General features: G+C 41.1%; 1 protein-coding gene across 4 annotated transcripts in view; it reads left to right on the forward strand.

Annotated features, from left to right (window-relative positions):
- The window catches only part of ttc33 (tetratricopeptide repeat domain 33), a 123,879-nt gene that overhangs the window by 94,412 nt on the left and 10,894 nt on the right, over window positions 1-18,573 (forward strand).

Here is an 18,573-nt window from a genome sequence, read left to right on the forward strand (position 1 = left end):
GTGTAGCTGGACATGACCAGGGTTGATCACATGAATGCTGGAAAGTATGGCTCCTGTGAGTTAACCACAAAACCTCCTCTTTGTATTATTCAATAGACCTTTAAGATAAATTCATCAGTCTTCAGCTTTTACTTTACATACGTAATAATAATATTTATATTTCCATTCTACTTTGCCACCTATCTCACAGATTATGCATGATCCCAGTGTTACAACTTGCCTTTTGAAAGGAATTTGTGTGTTTATAGCAAATACTGTATCAAGTGTGACAGATGCTTGGGTCATTGAACACAGGCAAACAGGTTTTACTTGGTATAAAGATCCAACATTCACTTCAAGGTAAATGAGCCAGTAACCCTCTATACAATAAAAAGTACTTATAAGCTTGGATACCTTCCTTACTAAATCAGGTTTTTATAGGGTTATAAGAAGAGAGACAGCGTTACTATATACATAGAATAAAATACGCTGCTGTGGCCTGTGGTGTTTGGGAATGTACCTGGGGCCGGTAGACTCTGCTCATAAGTGTTGGCTGTGGTTTTAATACTTAGAATGTGAAATAGGCATGGTTTTAAGCTGAATATTCCCTTCTGCTTCTCGGAACTGGAACTGTCTGAAAGTTCATTGTGCCGTTTTGAAGACCCTTCCGTCTACTATTATCTTTGTGAAAGTAAGTACAGGTATGGGATCTTTCCCAATGACTCCCTATACCCCTTCTGCACAGCCTTGGTATTACATGCTTGTGTAAAGGGTATAAAAACCCTTCAAATCCCTCCAAATTGTCAGATTATTCTGGCTCAGTCTTGCTCAGAATCACACAGAATCTGTGATTCTTCTACCCCAAATGAACTCCGGTCTTTGAATTTCCATAGGAATGCTAACTAAACTGCATGAATCCATATTGGTGGCAAAATAATCCTGCTGGGATTTAATTTTTAATTGTTTTTATTTTATCTTAAAGGATCCCCTTATCCAGAATACACTAGGGGGCGTTTTTTTTCGTAATGATCGGTATTTTGCGACTTTTTCGAGCGCTCAATGCGAAAAAGTCGCAACAATTCGTGAAATTCGTAATGGCAATGAAAAAGTCGCAACAATTCACGAAAGTCATAATGGCTATGAAAAAGTCGCAACAATTCACGAAAGTCATAATGGCTATGAAAAAGTCGCGACAATTCACGAAATTTGTAATGGCTAAAAAATACAAAAAAGTCGCAAAATGTTCGTTTTCCAATCCGAATTTTTCCCATTCGGATTTGTGAATTAGTAAATCAGCCCCTAGATCTCAAGCATTCTGAATATGTCCCATACCCGTATGACTTTAGTAACTATCCTTAAAATGGGTATATTTCAGCTCTGCTGTGTAAGAATCTTATTAAGATCTCAGCAAATGTTTGGGGGGAAAATCCCCTTCCTTAAAGGAGCAGTTCAGTGTAAAAATGAAAATGGGCAAAATAGACTGCGCAAAATAAAAACTGTTGTCATTTTACAGCTCTCTAAGCAGTTAGCAGTCAGTAGCCAATCAGTGACTTAAGGGGGGGGCATAGGGGAACGTAGCTGGTAAGTTAGTTTGCTTTTGAATCAGTTATGTCCCATGTGCCCCCCCCCCTAAAGTCACTGGCTAACTAAGAGGTTAGAGAACTGAAAGCAGGAAGCAGTGTTCTGGCCATTATGTTAGACATTTGCTCACTCCAGCCTTTATAGATGACATTTTTGCCTAACTAACTATTTTACAAATATTTATTTTGCCAATTTTCCTTTTTACACTGAACTGTTCCTTTAAGTACCCAAGCTCTGATACTGCCTGTATTCTGTATAGTTTGACCTCATGTATCAGTGGTAGCATTCTTCTGTCAATTTATAGTGCTGCACAATAATATGATGGATGTAATGGAAAGATTTTAAAAGGCAGATGGAAGCATCCTGTAAAATACCCCCATTCTACCAGCAGATCATATGGAGCAACCATATTCTGATAGTATTGTGTCCCAGCAAATAATATAGTGTCTAGAACCAGATGAAGCCACCTTCTCTTTTTCATTTCAGCCCCTGTGTCTTACCTGGGTACATTGTGGCTAAACCCTTGGGTCACACAGTCGAGAGGATCATCTCTATGTCTTTGCACATTAAACAGCTTCAAATGGAATAGTGTTGAGGAGTGGTACCTTACTGGTACACCAGTTTTTAAAGGAAAACTAAACCCCCAGTATAAATCCACAACCAACAGACAGTTTATATTATGTTAAGTGACCTATTAAAGAATCTCACCAAACTGGAATAAATATATCAGTAAATATTGTCCTTTAACATCCTTTCCCTTGAGCCGCCATTAAGTGATGGGCTGTTTGCTCCTTCAGAGATCAGCTGACAGGAAGTATCAGCTCTAACTGTAACAGGAAGTAGTGTGGAAGCAAAAGACAGAACTCTGCCCATTCATTGGCTGATGGGGCCTAGCATGTATGTGTGCCTTGGCTTGTTTGTGTGCACTGTGACTCCTATGATCCCAGGGGGCGGCCCTTAATTCTTAAAATGGCAACTTTCTATTTAGGATTACCCAATGGCACATACTACTAAAAAGTATATTATGAAAATGGTTTGCTAGATGAAGCAGGGTTTTAAATATGAGCTTGTTTATGCAATATATATTTTAAAGAGACATTATTTGGGGGTATAGTTTTCCTTTAAAGCAGATTCAGGCAGATCTAAGGACCAGTAAAATTTTGCAGTTTCCATACATAAAAGTGTTTATGAATTGAGCTACCCATCTCCTTACGTGCTTTATACAGTAAGTTCATGAAGAGATTAGACACAAAAACTATGTAACTCATGTTACCAAGACTCAAGGTTCAGAACATTCTTCCATTGCTCTTTAAATGTTCCCTGGTATAAAAATGCAATTATCCATGTAGAGTTTGGCTGGTTCTAAAATCCTGCTTTTTTGTGTTAAATGTCACACATCCTAATGAGATTCAGTAGAATATTTTAGTAATTTCCGTGCTGTATTTTCAGTTACCATTGTAGGAAGTCATTTAAGCTATATCTATCACGTCTCACACCAGGAATACATTATCCTGCGGCTATGGTGAATGCTAAAGTTGCGCTGCGATATGTAATGTACAAAGGGGCTTCCAGTTACTGTGTGATTAACTTCGGGGGGTGGCGAAAAAGCAGAATAATTAGATAACTGAATGAAGTAGTTTGGCCAGAGATGGGAAATTAGCAAATTTGAATGAGAAAAAAACACAGTTGCCCACAGACTCTTAAGGTTCCCATACACGGGCCGATAGTAGCTGCCGGTATGGGTCCCTTGGACTGATTCGGCAGCGTATCGGCTCATGTAGGGGCAGAACCGAGGGGCCTGGCCGACCGATATCTGGCCTGAAATTGGCCAGATATCAATCGTCCAGGTTAGAAAATCCAGTCGGATCGGGGACCGCATCGGCTCGTTGATGCGGTCCCCGAACCAACTGCCCCATTGCCGCCCACATAATCCAATCCCTGGACCCAAACGATCAAATTATTTTTTTTTTACCTAAATGCTCCCCGATATCGCCCACTCGTAGGTGGGGATATCGGGTGAAGATCCGCTCGCTTGGTGACATCGCCAAGCGAGCGGATCTGCTCGTGTATGGGGACCTTTATGGATAAATGTAGAAGAATAAAATTCATATTGCGCAATGTGATATTGTTTGTTAAACAGTTATAAGGCTGAATTTTATTATATGTGGTGCTTTGTTTAAAGACGTGAATGTTGTAAAATAAATACTTTTCCAGTAAAATGTTCAATGACGTACTGGGACACATCATGGCGATGCACGTATGCACAATAAATTTACTGAGATGGGACAAATGCAGTTTTGGCACCAGAATGCCAAAGTACACAACGCTTGCTGTGTGTTTGTAGGTCTCTACTTCTGATAATGTTGTGGGTGCAACTATGTCTGACTAAATCCTTGGTTCCTGACCTATTTTGTCTGCCACCTGCCCTGATCCAGACACAAAGGAGAAAATAATTCTAGTGCTTATCTCTGAATTTAATACTTAACCTTTAATTCATTGTAGTTAAAAAACATGTGAGAGGTTAAAAATACATATTAACATTTCAATAGAGGTGAGATCTCAATTCCATAAACCATACCCTTTCCTGATATGGCAAGAAGATTTAAAAACAAATAAATAAGTAAATAAAAAAATATTTGAATCCAGCTTTTGATATATATTACAACGTCAGTTATTCTCTGATCCTCCTGTTATAATCAACCAGTTGAAAATCTGGCTGTTTACTAATTTGAAATGCAGTTTTCCCTTTACCTATATTGTATAAATATATGAACTAGGTACCCTAATGTCTGCCTTTGAATCATGCTCTAAAAATACATTTTCAACTAATGACTGATTAATGAATTAAATAGATTTACTTGGAGCAGATTTATTTTTTTATTTACTTATTTATTTGTTTTTAAATCTTCTTGCCATATCAGGAAAGGGTATGGTTTATGGAATTGAGATCTCATCTCTATTGAAATGTTAATATGTATTTTTAACCTCTCACATGTTTTTTAACTACAATGAATTAAAGGTTAAGTATTAAATTCAGAGATAAGCACTAAAATTATATTCTCCTTTGTGTTTTGATACTATTTTGGGTGGGAGACACCCTGTGCTCTCTGGTCTCGTAATAAATTCTTCTTGTGTGTTGGACTTACCCTCCTCTTTGTTATAAATGCCCTGATCCAGACCTGATTCTTCAACTTTGCCACTTTCAGTGATATTCCCACAATGGTGAGGTTGCTTGGGAGCTCAATTAGTGGAATATTCATTTGGAGACACGGGTTGGTCTCGGTGCATGTTCCTAAGTAGTGGTCCTTACTTATGACCATGTAAAATCTGTAGGAGGCACAGGGTGTAGTGTTTTTGGGATAATCCAAATGGTTTCATGTGACACAACCCCCCAAATTTTCCAAGCTTTAGTTTTTGAGATCTTTAAGAAAACTCTTCCTTTCTTCTAATGTCATTGGATAAACTTATGTCCTCTCTAAAGTCAGTTGGTCATTTAGGAGAAATGAAATTTGTAAGTATATCTTTATTTATAAAGTACTACTTATGTACGCAGCGCTGTACAGTAGAATAGATTAATACAAACAGGGGGGTTATTAAGATAATGAAAAATACAAAGTATAACAATAAATACAGATAAATACAGTTGCAATAAGTTAAGAGTCAAAGACACAAGAGGATGAAGTTCCCTGCCCCGTAGAGCTTACAATCTATATGGGACAGACACAAGTAGGCAAATATAAGTGCTGTAGGTCACAGTGGGTGACACTACAATATAAGTGCTTATCATGAAATTTATCATGTTGCTCCCATTTTATATATTAATATATGATAATATATGATAAACCCCAACTCCAGACTCTTCATTCTGATGTAATAATCTCAGCATTGACAGTGTCGGATTATGGGTCTATGACCACAGATCATATAGTAGTAGTGATGGTTGTTCATCTAATCTTATGCCCTAGATCCCCTATCTGGAGTAAGAGATTTGGGCCAGGATCTAAATGATAATACATTAGCAGTTTGGGGTCTTTATGTACTCTTAAAACAAAAGTAGTCATATTAAGGTGGCTTCTCTGAAGCTCACATAGGAACATAATAGGAGTCACCGATATTTCATGTAATATCTTGAGAAATATGTCCGGTTTGAGCAGCAACAGCCTCTTTTTTTGTTTGCAAGGCAAGGAATGTAGTCCATTCAGTCCTGTCACTTACAAAAATATTGCCAGGAATGCAGGTTCCTAGATATCCGCTAGAATGAGTATGTCACTATGGCTTTTTGCATTCATATACAGTATATTTAATGTATTGGTGACAGAAGCAATAAGAATGAGGAACAGGGAGCTGAACTACTGAGCTACTTTGAGGTTTGTCTGCTTGTGGCCCCCGTTGCTCAGTCACGCAGAGGTATCTTCCCGCGACTTGGTGAAATAACAGAGATATCAAGTTTTGTTTAACATGCTTGTGGTTTCTCCAGGATGTGAAGGTTCATACGGACCCTGTAATTATGTCTCCAGCAGCTCTGAACTTGCTTCCTTATTCACATTCTGCATTGTGTAAACACATTTTACTGAAATCAGCCAGAGCGGAACTAGTGCTGCCTGCGGTAATAGCGCTACTGTGTCAGTAAGGCCGGCGAGGCTAGCTGCTCTCTGGGCTTTTCCTTCAGTTTTTAGACCTTCTTAAATGAGCTTTAAAGAGAGATAAATCTTATAGCATGTATTGGTCTGATGGCAAGCATATATCTAGAATCCCTGCCGTAAAGCAAGGCATGGCTGCTGCAGAATCAAAGCAGAAATAGTCATATGGTGGGTGCAGTTAATAAAGGAAATAGAAATGGTATCCCTGCTGCAGTAGTGCAGCACTTTCTAGAAACCCAAAACTGCCACAGTACCATGACATTAGAGTACTAAACATGAGCCCTCATTACGTCTTCAAGCAGGGTCGGATTTGTGGCAGGGCCTAGGGGGCACAAATTAAGGGGCGGCATGCCTTCCAGCCCCACATAGAGTTGGTTACATCTGGAGCACAATAGACCTGGCGCGCGTCCCCTGTGCTCTGGGTGTAAGTCAACCGATGCATATGTGTGTGATCCTGGGGTTGGGTGGGGAGCGGTAAAGGGTGCCAGCCTCTGGGCGCGCCACAGAAATCCGGCCCCAGGCCCTAAGAAATAGTCATTCAGTAATTGGTTGCTCAGACTGATCCTGGGCAAAGTTAAGGTGGCCATACACGGTAAGATCCACTTGTTTGGCAAGGTCACTAAACAAGCAGATCTTCGCCAGGTCTGTTTTCCCACTATGCAGCATTTTTTTCCCAGAACTCCAGCAACATTACAGGTACATGGGGTGCTACACTGACAAATGCAGCGCAACTACACATGTGCTTTGTTGCAAACTGGGCTGAATATTTTGAAAATCTGCCTGGTGCCATTTCCAGTGTTCAGTGTGCAAGGGACACGTGCACTGTATTCTTTTGGTTTAACTAAACTGGTGGTGATTGGGTGATTGGGTGATTGATGCAGGGAACCCTGGGGCTACTGCCTGGTCAGGAGATGGCGTAGCTTCTGGGTTCCCCTGCATAAATAGGCGCATTAGTGCCTCATTCCGAATGGAAGGCAGGAAGGACTGAGCGTTGCCAAGCGCAACTATACATATAATATACTTATAATAGATATAAGTGCAAGGGGTGGAAAGTATCTTTAATGAAAGTGGTTCTATGCGCAACTGATTGTGGGGAAATTGGCGGACCACAACTGCACCTAGGAAAATGATAGAAGACATATAACTATGGCACCTCGCCCCAGGATTTTTTCCATTTACAGTATTAGTAGTGTTTGAATAGATGGTGCATAGAGATACCCCTTATTGGCCAAATATCCACCACACAGACTAACATTGGGGACTGATGTCTGGCACATTAATACAAAATGCTGAGACCTAAGAAATAGCCAGTCAGTAATTGGTTCCTTAGACTGATCCTGGGCAAAGTTAAGGTGGCCATACACGGTAAGATCCACTTGTTTGGCAAGGTCACCAAACAAGCAGCTCTTCTCCCGATATGCCCTCCTAAGGTGGTGTGACACAAGAGGGCCGGGAGGGGGGGTGGGGGAGGAGGGACTGGGCGCACCAGGCCCCCTTAGAGGATTTTTCTACAGGGGGACCCGGAGCAACCAAGTTATGCCACTGTTGCTGCTGTATGAATCCCGTAGGCAACTCATTGGAATAAGTGCACTGAAGGGGTACGTGCAACTGGTTAACATATAGAATACCCGGGGGGGGGGGGGTAGTAGTGGTGAAGTGGGTGAGACAGCTGGTCAGAACCTGATGTATGTGGGAGGTTTATCCTCCATTGCCTAGTACTTAAGGCTAGGTGCAATCTGTAAATAGGATTAACCATAACTAATACTAATTGTTATTAGTACTGTTATTTTTATAATGGTGTGTTTTTTATGCTGAGCATTAAGTTGAGTTTTATTGAATAATCCTGGCGGGAGGTGCCCTTATGACGTGTGTTCTGTCCTTTCCTAGTTTAAAATACTAATTAACTCATTAGGTGCAGTTTTTAGATGCCTGGTAATCCTTTCTTCTAATTGTCAAATTCTCCACGGTAATTATGGGCTTTCAGTAGCCACAAGGTTTCTTGCCCCACAAACACTGCCTAAGAGTAGATTGCTGCTCAACAGGCTCCATAGGGCTGGGCTTACACTGAGCTTCAAAATGGCGGCAGCGCCAACATGATTCTGTGTATTGAGCAAGGGTTGATAATGCCCAGAATGCACCGATTACGTGGCTGCTGCTGATATCAATAATATTATAAACTTCTCTTTCAAACTTGGCAAATTTGTACTTACCCATGTATTTGTAACCTTTAATGCCTGAACTGGTAGATCCGCTTTTCTAGGAACAACATTATATCAGGGCACAAGGCGGATTCATCTCTGCAGCCAATGCGTAAAATATCTACATTTCTTGGTAACATTTGCTGTTTTTTTCCCCCAGAATGGTATAAAAGGGATTTTTACAATATGCACCCAGAGCCACCTTTAAACTCACCCAAGGGATCATTTATCACCTTCTTGCTCATAGGGCAGTGCCAGCACGTCAGTGAGTTATAGTTAATACACCTGTTCTGTGCTAATGGGGAAACCACTGTAGTTTCAGGTTTCAATACGGGCAGTTTCAAATGGTAATTCAGCACATAAGCTTATTATCCCCTTTAGAAAGTATAAGAGCAGTGGCATGTAAGTTTCTAAAATGCATTGATTAAATCATTTTTAAAGAAGCTATTAAAGAAGTTATTCTTAGATGTAATTGCTATTAAAAAGTGACTTCCGATAACTTTCTTTATCAGAAATGTTCTCCGGTTGGAGTTCCCCTTTAAAGAACATGTAAAGTCTATTTCACTGGGGGAGGGGGGGGCAAAATGTTAGGTCCCCCCAGTGAAATCGATTGCTAAGCTTTTCCTTGGGCCTGTGCTCCTTGTAGGAGAAAACTGCATGGGCCCATGGAGTGGCTACCTAAGGCATGGGCCCATGGAATGGCTACCTAAGCGCTTCTCCAGCATCTTTGCACCTTCCATCTTCTATCCTTGAGGGAAAAGCTTAGCAATCTGTTTCACTGGGGGGCGCCTAATATTTTTTCATCCCCAGTGAAATACACTTTACATGTTCTTTAAAGCAGTGGCATGCTGTAGAAGTAGAAAAGTACTTTGGGCTACTGACATCTCCACTTGGCCCATACTGAGAGTACAGGGGGGAACAGCCAAACAGCACACACTGAACCTGAACAGATCATGCACGGCGCTACTGCTGTGGATTCCGACGCCAGGCACAAGTATTGCTACAGGGACCCACATGACTTTAATAAAGTGCTGCTTTTTTATGTGGGACCTTGAATGACTAAAGTATTTTTATATGAAACCATATACACAGGTACAGAGAGGACTTTTATTGTTTTTCTGACATTCTTTTGAAAACTTCTGTGATATAATAGATAAAATCTTTGTACTTTGGTCCGTGGTGTAAAGTCTCATAGGCAAGATGTAGCCAGTGTGCCATAGGATCCTATAGTCAGGCTGGTGATAAAGCAATCCATTTGCCGAAACCTTCTGTAAAAAGCAACATGTTCAGGCCTTGGCTTCAAAGGACATTATACCAAGGGTTGCCATTATACCTAGGGTTGCCATTATACCTAGGGTTGCCATTATACCTAGGGTTGCCATTATACCTAGGGTTGCCATTATACCTAGGCTTGCCATTATACCTAGGGTTGCCATTATACCTAGGCTTGCCATTATACCTAGGCTTGCCATTATACCTAGGCTTGCCATTATACCTAGGGGGTTGCCACCTGTCCAGTTTTGAATGGAACCTTCGTCCTTAGGTTCAAAACACTGTGAAACCCCAACAAAAACCCAGCCAATACTCCCTTCTGATATCGCATCCCCCCCCCATATGGCACAGACATGCCCCACAAGTCACTAATCTGACTCCCCTGATATCATTGGCCTAAAGGTAACAACCTTAATTATTCCTTCTATGGCTTTCTTTGCCTCTCCCAAAGTTACTCCAGCACTTGATGCTATGCTTAAGTACTAGGGTAAGTAACTGTAGTCGGAGCTATTGGATTATGTTATTTAGAGATAGCAACTGTGGCTGCTCCCACTCATGGATAAACACAAATATAATAATAACCTATGGCGGCATTTAAAGGAACAGTAACACCAAAAAATGAAAGTTTTATTTTTTTAAATTAAATATAATGTACTGTTGCCCTGCACTAGGTTGTGTGTTTGCTACTTTAAGACTAATATAGTTCATATAAAGGAGCCGCTGTGTAGCCATGGAGGCAGCCATTCAGGCTGGACAAAAAGGAGAAAAGGCACAGGTTATATAGCAGATAACGGATAAGCTCTGTAGAATATAATGGGGGTTTATCTGTTATCTGCTACATAACCGGTGCCTTTTCTCCTTTGAATGGCTGCCCCCATGGATACACAGCAGTATTCTTTATATAAGCTATAGGGCAGCAGTACATTATATTGGAATTACTTTTATACACTTTAATTGTTTGGTCTTCCTGTTCTTTTATTATAAAGACTACTTATAGAAAGAATATATTTTCCCTTTAAAGTTCAGTTTGTTTTTGCTAGCAGGGAGCTGGTCAGGGCAGGGCTAAGATATGATATTTGTTTCCCCCACCCCCTGGCAGATGCCCTGTAGCAATGTTCTGGCTATCATTAAAGGTGCCAGTGAATATGCGTGCACTCCCAAGGCTAGCCGTGCAGCCAAGTAAATAGGGGCCTCCCAAGGCAAGCAAGAGGGAAGCACTTTATAGCTGTGTGTGGGGTTCCCAACCCTGTGCTATGTCTTACATTGGGGAACTCCCTGTACCAGCACCATCTGTTGTGACTTTAACTGCTTTCACCCTTTTTATTATTTATTAACTGCTAGAATTACAAGGATATTGGTGAGTGATACTGGAGGAATGGAAATAGTAGCTAACTATTTAAGTTTTATAAACAGTTTTGGGCACTGCTATGTACTGGAAAGCTTTGTTACATGGACTAAATAGGAAAGTCTGCTGTGGCACTGGAAATAAATTCATTATGTTGAGATCTTGAACTCTAATAACCGGTGCTTTGCTGTAATGCCAAGGTGGGACTCCAGGACAGAAGGGCAGGCTATCAGGAGATGTTGTGGCTTAATTAGACTTGTATTGTGACTTATTATATTGTGATTTGGTCCCTAAGCTCAGTCTCTCCCTCAACTAACAACTGCCCAGAGCATGTGCAGGGAATCAGCAGAAAAGAAGATGGGGGCTACTGGGGCATCTTTGGGGGCACAGATCTTCCCTGCTAAAGGGCTGCGGTGGCATTGGGCTGGTACAGAAGCTCAAAACCTATGTCAAGTTAGATTTCCATAGGGCGCAAGTGCTAGAACAGCTTATTGAAGAAGCACTAGTGTCCCAGGGAATGCTGCACTGAGCACCTTGCACCATATTGAAAATCCAACGCTAAGGGCATCCTCTGCCTCTCCTAATCTTGCACGTCTAAAGGATTCTCAAGTGGGGGGACATGAGTGGGGATGCCTCCGCTCTTACTCCTGCCCATAGCGCAGGTTACTGTGCTCCGAAACAGAGTGCAGAGACCTGCGGCAATGCAGAAAGAGCAGAAAGTAGTGTGCAAACTACGGCCCTTTTTTGCACTTTCTTCACTGCCTTCTGGTGTAACATGTAGAAAAATTCTTTATTGTAGTTTAGTTTACCTTTAAAACTGTACAACACCCATGGGAAGGTGTGAAAGGGCCTTTTCCAAAGCTAAGATGTTTTCCAATGAATACACATTACAAAAATCCAAATACAGGTATAGGACCCGTTATCCAGAATGCTCGGGACCAAGGGTATTCCGGATAAGGGGTCTTTCCGTAATTTGGATCTCCATACCTTAAGTCTAATAAAAAATCAATAAAACATTAATTAAACCCAATAGGATGGTTTTGCATCCAATAAGGATTATTTACATCTTAGTTGGGATCAATTACAAGGTACTGTTTTATTATTATAGAGAAAAGGGGAATCAGTTTTAAAATTCTGAATTGTTTGATTAAAATGGAGTCTATGGGAGACGGGCTTTCTGTAATTCGGAGCTTTCTGGATAATGGGTTTCCGGATAAGAGATCCCATACCTGTACTAACTCCAGCAATAGGCCCAGCTCATGCCTGAGACAATATAGCTTTAAATGGAAATTTACTGAGACGTGCTTATTGTATATCATTTACCGTACAGAATTGAGATAGCCAGTGAGTCAGCCTTATCAAATGGCAAAGATCCTGCTGCAGCCCCTGGTCATGTAGCTAATGTTTTATATACATATAGTAAAGTAGTCATCAGCCATCTCTTATTACTGCTTTAAAGCAGCCACTAAACCTGCCTTTTGTTGTTTTTCATTTTTAGCTAACGGAACTAAAGGTGGAGGTGTAATAATTTACTTCTTGCCCTGTTCTTTCTGCCTTACTTTTTCTTCTTCCTTTCTGGTCTAACTATACAGTATATTCTCTCCTATTAAAGCTCTCGATGGGTGAGGCCTATACATATTAATAGAAATGGTAGGCACCAACGTCTACAAAGAAAAATAATGAGAGGCTTATTCTAAAAAGTACACACTGCTATAGTCCCCCTTGAGTTTCTGTGTATTGTTGTGCCCAGTCACATAGGTTTCAGAGATTATAAAGTATTAGACAGATCAGGCAAATGGCACACCTATCAAAATTACACTTGAAAAACCTGATGTGCTATAATCCTAGGGGTGTCAGTCAGCAGCTGCATGGTCCAACAAGGTCCTGTATTAAAAGGGGCATAGATTTATGGAGAAGGGGGTCATTCTTCCCCTTTACAAAGCACTGGTAAGGCCCCATCTTGAATATGCCATGCAGTTTTGGTCTCCAGTGTTTAAAAAAGATATTAAGGAAACAGAAAAAAACTATGCTAGTAATGGGTGTGAAAGGTCTGTTATAAAGAAAGATTGGCCTAGTTGGGTTCTTTTTACACTGGTGCAGAGGTGCTTAAGGGGGAACTTGATAACTTTATAAATATACAAGGTGACCTTAGAATAGGCTTTACAAGTAGGCCCTTCCAGCAGATGCCAGGTTATTCAGAATAAGGAAAGGAAGGAAATCTACAAGTATGAACTCCCTGAAGTGTTTGTCCTGGCAGATACATTAGCTAGCTTCCTGAAATAGTTAAAGGTCATTTTGGAAAGTGAAACATAACAAGATCACTGAAATTAGCTTTTAATTAAATAATAATACATTTTTCCAGGGACTGATCAACTAGCGTCTAGCTAGGCTAGGCAGAAAACCATGTTTCAACATGGAGGACAGGCTTATTATCCTTATTATAATCTTTTCTGCTATGTATGTACCTTGTACTATGTTACATAGTAACTCCAATACAGAAGGAAATCCAGGCTGCAAAAAGTGAAAGTCTAATATTAATTAAGCAGACAAAAGTAAAAAAGGCCCCACACATCTCATTGAAGCAGGAAGAACAGTAATTAAATAATGGATAAAGGATATCGGATTCCCATATTCATGGCTAATTGTAAATTGTAATTGTAATTGTAAATGTTAATCATTCTGTAATGGATACACGTGCATATCTTGCATCTCTTGACAGATGTTTAACATTCTTTTTATCTGACTAATTTGTTTAATATGGAAATTGCCATGCTTGGCTGAGCCAACTACTAATGATTCCAAATGCAACCTCCCCGGACCGTTAGGGCTCTGGCACACGGGGAGATTCCCACCGGTGAAAGTGTAAGTCGCCGGTGGGATGGCAGGTGATGGCAACTCGGGGAGATTAGTCACCCGCGAACAGAGAGATTTGTCGCGGGCGATTTGTAAAAGATCTTTTTGTTATCGTAGGCCCAAGATTATCTTGAAACGATCGTTTAAAAGTACGATTTATCCATCAACGGAAACAACCATTTCAAGCGCTATTGTCTAGTTGAAGCCAGGAAAACTACCAGCTTGGCCCAGCAAATGTGCAATCATTTGGTGGCCAAAAATCTCTCAATAATTTGATGGATTTGTCGGATCACATTGAAATTGGTCGTTAGCGAGAGAAGAACATGTGTGGCTACTTTTTGAGTTTCTGCCAAACTCCTCATTAAGATGTTATAACACAAAGACTGTGTTGTCCATTGTGGCTCCATTTAATGTAATTAGCTCTGGCAAGGTTGCCACCTTTTTCTGTGATTAATACCAACCTTTGGGTTGGGGATCAGTGCTATGATTTAAGGGGTGGGGTATGGGTAATGTGGATGGGCCCAGGAAATGGGCAGCGGTTATAGGTGGAGCAGAGGTGGGTCCATCACTATAAAGGGTGATCGGCAGTGGAGAGGGTAATGGAAGGGAGGGATTTATAGCCCATTACAAATTTACTGACAAGTACATTGCTGTTAAATTTGTTATACCTGAGCTGGCTCTAGCTGGTGATTTACCAGACAGGCCAGTCAAATACCGGCAGGTGGAATGATTCCTGTAACAGTCTCAGGTGAGCCTCTCAGCTGACACTCATTTGACTGCAGGGTCAGGTACCATGGATGATTCTTTTTGGACCTTCTATATCACCCCAGAAGTTGTATAGATTAAGGCAGCATTTCACCACCCCTCTCTGTGAAATCTTTCATTATAAAGACGGATGCGAAGCACAAATGCAAGTGTTTAGTTGTCCTTTAAACATGGAATGTATTTCAGCAGAGCCTGCAAAGTAGAAAGTCAGCAGAAAATGTAATTTAGAGGAGAAGCAAAAGGGCACAAGTGATGCCCAAGGCAAATCTTTGCACAGATTAGCTTCCTGGAATAAAAATAAATATATTAGGATTGTTAATAGAACCTGCAGCGAAATGGCCTTTAACTCAACAAACACAATGATGAAATTAGCTCCAATTTGTCTCTCTCTGAGAAACCTTTTATTGCCTATCTGCTGCTGAGCCCATCAATACCAACCCCTACAGGTATGGGAGCTCATTTTTCTCTCCTGTATGAGATCTGTTCAGGTCAATTGAATTTTATTCTGTTAAAGTATCTTTGTAAGAACTTTCCCTGGCAACAATGTAAGTGTTGGTTTTTGCTCTTTATTTTCTATGCCTTCCATGGCCTTTCGGTTGTCTTACAGTTGTGTGCTCCTCAGCGTTCAAGTCCCTTAGAATTCCTGTGCTATTATTAAGGTAAAGAATTCTTATCTGGTGCCTCAGAACACAGCAGTAACCTTTTTGGTATTTAAAGAGTCCCCTGGTCCTTTGTAGGTGTCACCATGGCATAACTGAGTATGACTGGTCCATAATCCCTACTTGATATCCACTGGGTTGGCTTGAAAATCTGGTTCAGCAAGGATAGTATCTAGCCATGGACGGGGTATTTTACCCATTGATATGCACAGGTTACTAATGTGATCCTGTGCCTGGGGGCCAAAGATCATTCAGCCTGATCACCCCTCTTGGGTACCCAAATATAGATCTGTAGCTATGGTCAAAACTTTGTGTGTATGTCCAGCTCAACAGAGCATCAGGCTGGGGGTTTGGAATGCCCATCCACCGATCAATATGCTTGGGTGCTTTACAGCATGCACAAATAGTAGGTGGAAGGGAAAACTTGTAAAACATTTAATATCTCAAACAGAAATAAAAAAGTAGAGAAACAGATTTATTACGATTTATTACCAGTCGCCATTTTTATAAATGAGGTAAGCAAGGCCATTAAGCGGTTGCGGAAAATCATTTTTGAGTGGTACACCTGGGAATCCTGGCCATAAAGTACATCAAGCCCAGGTTCTGGTCCATTGTCAGGGCGTTCATCAAAGTGATGCAGAGCAGAAGTGCTAGAGACACATGTAATTCCCTTGCTCACCGTGCCGTTAATCATGGTAATGGTGCCTGGGCTGCAGGGATCCTGGCCAAACTGTGCTGCCAAGCAACCAAGGGCAAAGACTAAATAAACCAACTTGAACACGAGGAGAATGTGACGGAAGAGGAAAGTGCAAAGAGATATATTATAGATCCTCTAGCAAAGTGTAGGAAGAAATATGAAGAAAAGGAATGCAACCCCCAGTGACAGCAAGAAACTCAAGTCACCGATACGGGAAGATAAAATGAAGCTAAGAGATTAAGTGCTTCAGTATAACTGAGATTAAAGCACTTAGCCCTTGTGTAGCCAACAACTGTCTGCACTTTATTCAGACTCACGTAATTAGGGACCTTTGTAGAACAGGGTCATTGTTTATGATATGGTAACCCTCGCTAAGTGGAGAACGTTCTGTTCCACAAGTTATAATGCAGGGATTATATTCTAATGTAAAGTGTTTGTGTATTTATATAGCTCCAGTGGTGGGCGCAGAGCACCTAATAATCTCTTCCAGCAATATCTTATATTTATAGTTATTATATATATATTTGACAATATGCAAAATGGAATTGGCATCTTCTTATTGTTAACTTATAGGGCTGCACCGATTCCAACATTTGGTTCTGGACTCTCATCACCTATTATAGGATTCGGGTTCCGAAAAATCTTGGAAGATTAAAAATGACAATACAGAGGAAGATGATAGGGCTCATGTACATCCGCAAGTGCAGTCACAATCCCCACACTTTCCTTTTGGTCAGTTGCACATTAAACCACTTACATTACAGGTACTTGCATCAAAATGCACTCCGTGCCCTTTCATATGGTTGCGCTCTGTGCTGCGCAGTCCTTCCTGCCTTCTATTCCGATACCGCCACCTCCGGACCAGCCTGTAGCTCCAGGGTTCCCTCAGTGCCCTACATCATTTGCCGCAGTTCAGTTGTGATGAAATAATAGGGTGCAGGCATCGCTTGCATTACGAATACCGGAAATGATGGCAAGCAGACCTCAAAAATATTCAGCTTCACCGCGCTGAATTAGCGACAAAGCACGTGTAGTTGTGTTAAAGGGGACCTTTCACCCTAAGAAATAATTCCAAACTCTCTTCTGTTGTGGTTGTCAAGAAAAATAAACTTCACTCACATAATATAAATAATATAAATCTTGTTTCCTTCAGTCTTGGAATTACACAATCACAGCAAGCAGGAAGGCACCATTTTGTGGGTACTGTTATTAAGGCAAGCTTTGTAGTACAAACTGGCTGCCAGCTACCAGAATGTGTGATTACTGCCCAAAATCTTGTGTATATGCCAGAATTGGGGACAGGATGCCCATGCCCAGGATACACAATTAGATGGTGAGGAGGAAGGGAGAAAGTGAGTGCTGAATGGAAAGTGAAAGTCATTGTCTGCCCTGCCTCTATGTCTGGAAATCTAGGAAAAATGCTGCGTTGTGGGGGAAAAAACTTGGAGATTGTGCTCAAAATTGCACTTTGCTCCCTGCACGTACATAAGCACTGGTATCTCTCTGCATGGGATACCAGCAAGCTCACATACAGTGAAACCTCCATTTTACATAACAACTGATACAAGAGGCGAAGAGAGCCCTGCCCAAAAGAGCTTGCAATCTACAAGGAGAAAGGGTTGAGATACAAGGTGTGGGAATGGGCATGACCAGAGTTGTGAGAGGTGTGGCATAGGGTATTGCTTTTAGCGGCACACTGAGGGTATGTTAAACTAGATTAGGGTAAGCTTCTCTAAATAAATGCATTTTTAGGCCTTTTCACCTATGTCATGCTCCTTTTCTACAGGAGGGTAGTGGGTGGGAAAATAAGAAAGGTTGTGGCAACCATCTCATAGAACAATAAAGTCTTATGTAAAGCTGAATCTGCAGGCCCTGTTACCTTTCAGTTGTTAAGAAAATACAATATATACTATATACCGCCTATATTCCATAATTTCAAAAGGTTTTAAAGAAATCAACCAGAAGTACAGCACAACTTGCACCTATAATATTGGCCAGTAGTAGTTCAAGTTCCCTTTGGTCAGTTAGAAGATAGTAAAGGGCCTTTCTCCCAGTGGTACATCCCGCGCTTCCTCCTCCATGGCACTTTGTATAAGGTGCGGCTCAAGTTCACATGCGGTGATACAAGATGTGTGGCATCTGCTGTTTGTCACTTTGTCACGAGATAAGAAGCAATAAAGGAAAGAGGTGAGAGGCAATGCAAGCTGGGATGTGCGGGGTGGGGCCGCTGTGCAGAAGCTGAGAGGGAAATGGGGCCACAGGGCAGATGAGGGTTGTTAAAGGGATAGGGTAGAGTGTTATATTGTAAAGATGGTTATAATATAGGTTCTTCGGCTGTAGCTGGACTTCCACAACCTTTTGGTTTAATTCAGCAATAGCCTGAGAGCCATACACTGCAAATACCTGCTGTGTTCCCTGGGCACAAGGCCAACCTGGGGGTAATTAGTAGCTGTCATTAATATAACAGTGGGAACCTGTAACAATAAGACAATATAGTGATTAGAAAGTGAGATAGTTTCCCTTTCAGTTCCAATTTGCAGGGAAAGATTCAGTAATATCCAGCATTTCAGCCCAGTGTTCCATC

The sequence above is a fragment of the Xenopus tropicalis genome, chromosome 1 (assembly GCF_000004195.4).
Source record: "Xenopus tropicalis strain Nigerian chromosome 1, UCB_Xtro_10.0, whole genome shotgun sequence".
Classification (NCBI taxonomy): domain Eukaryota; kingdom Metazoa; phylum Chordata; class Amphibia; order Anura; family Pipidae; genus Xenopus; species Xenopus tropicalis.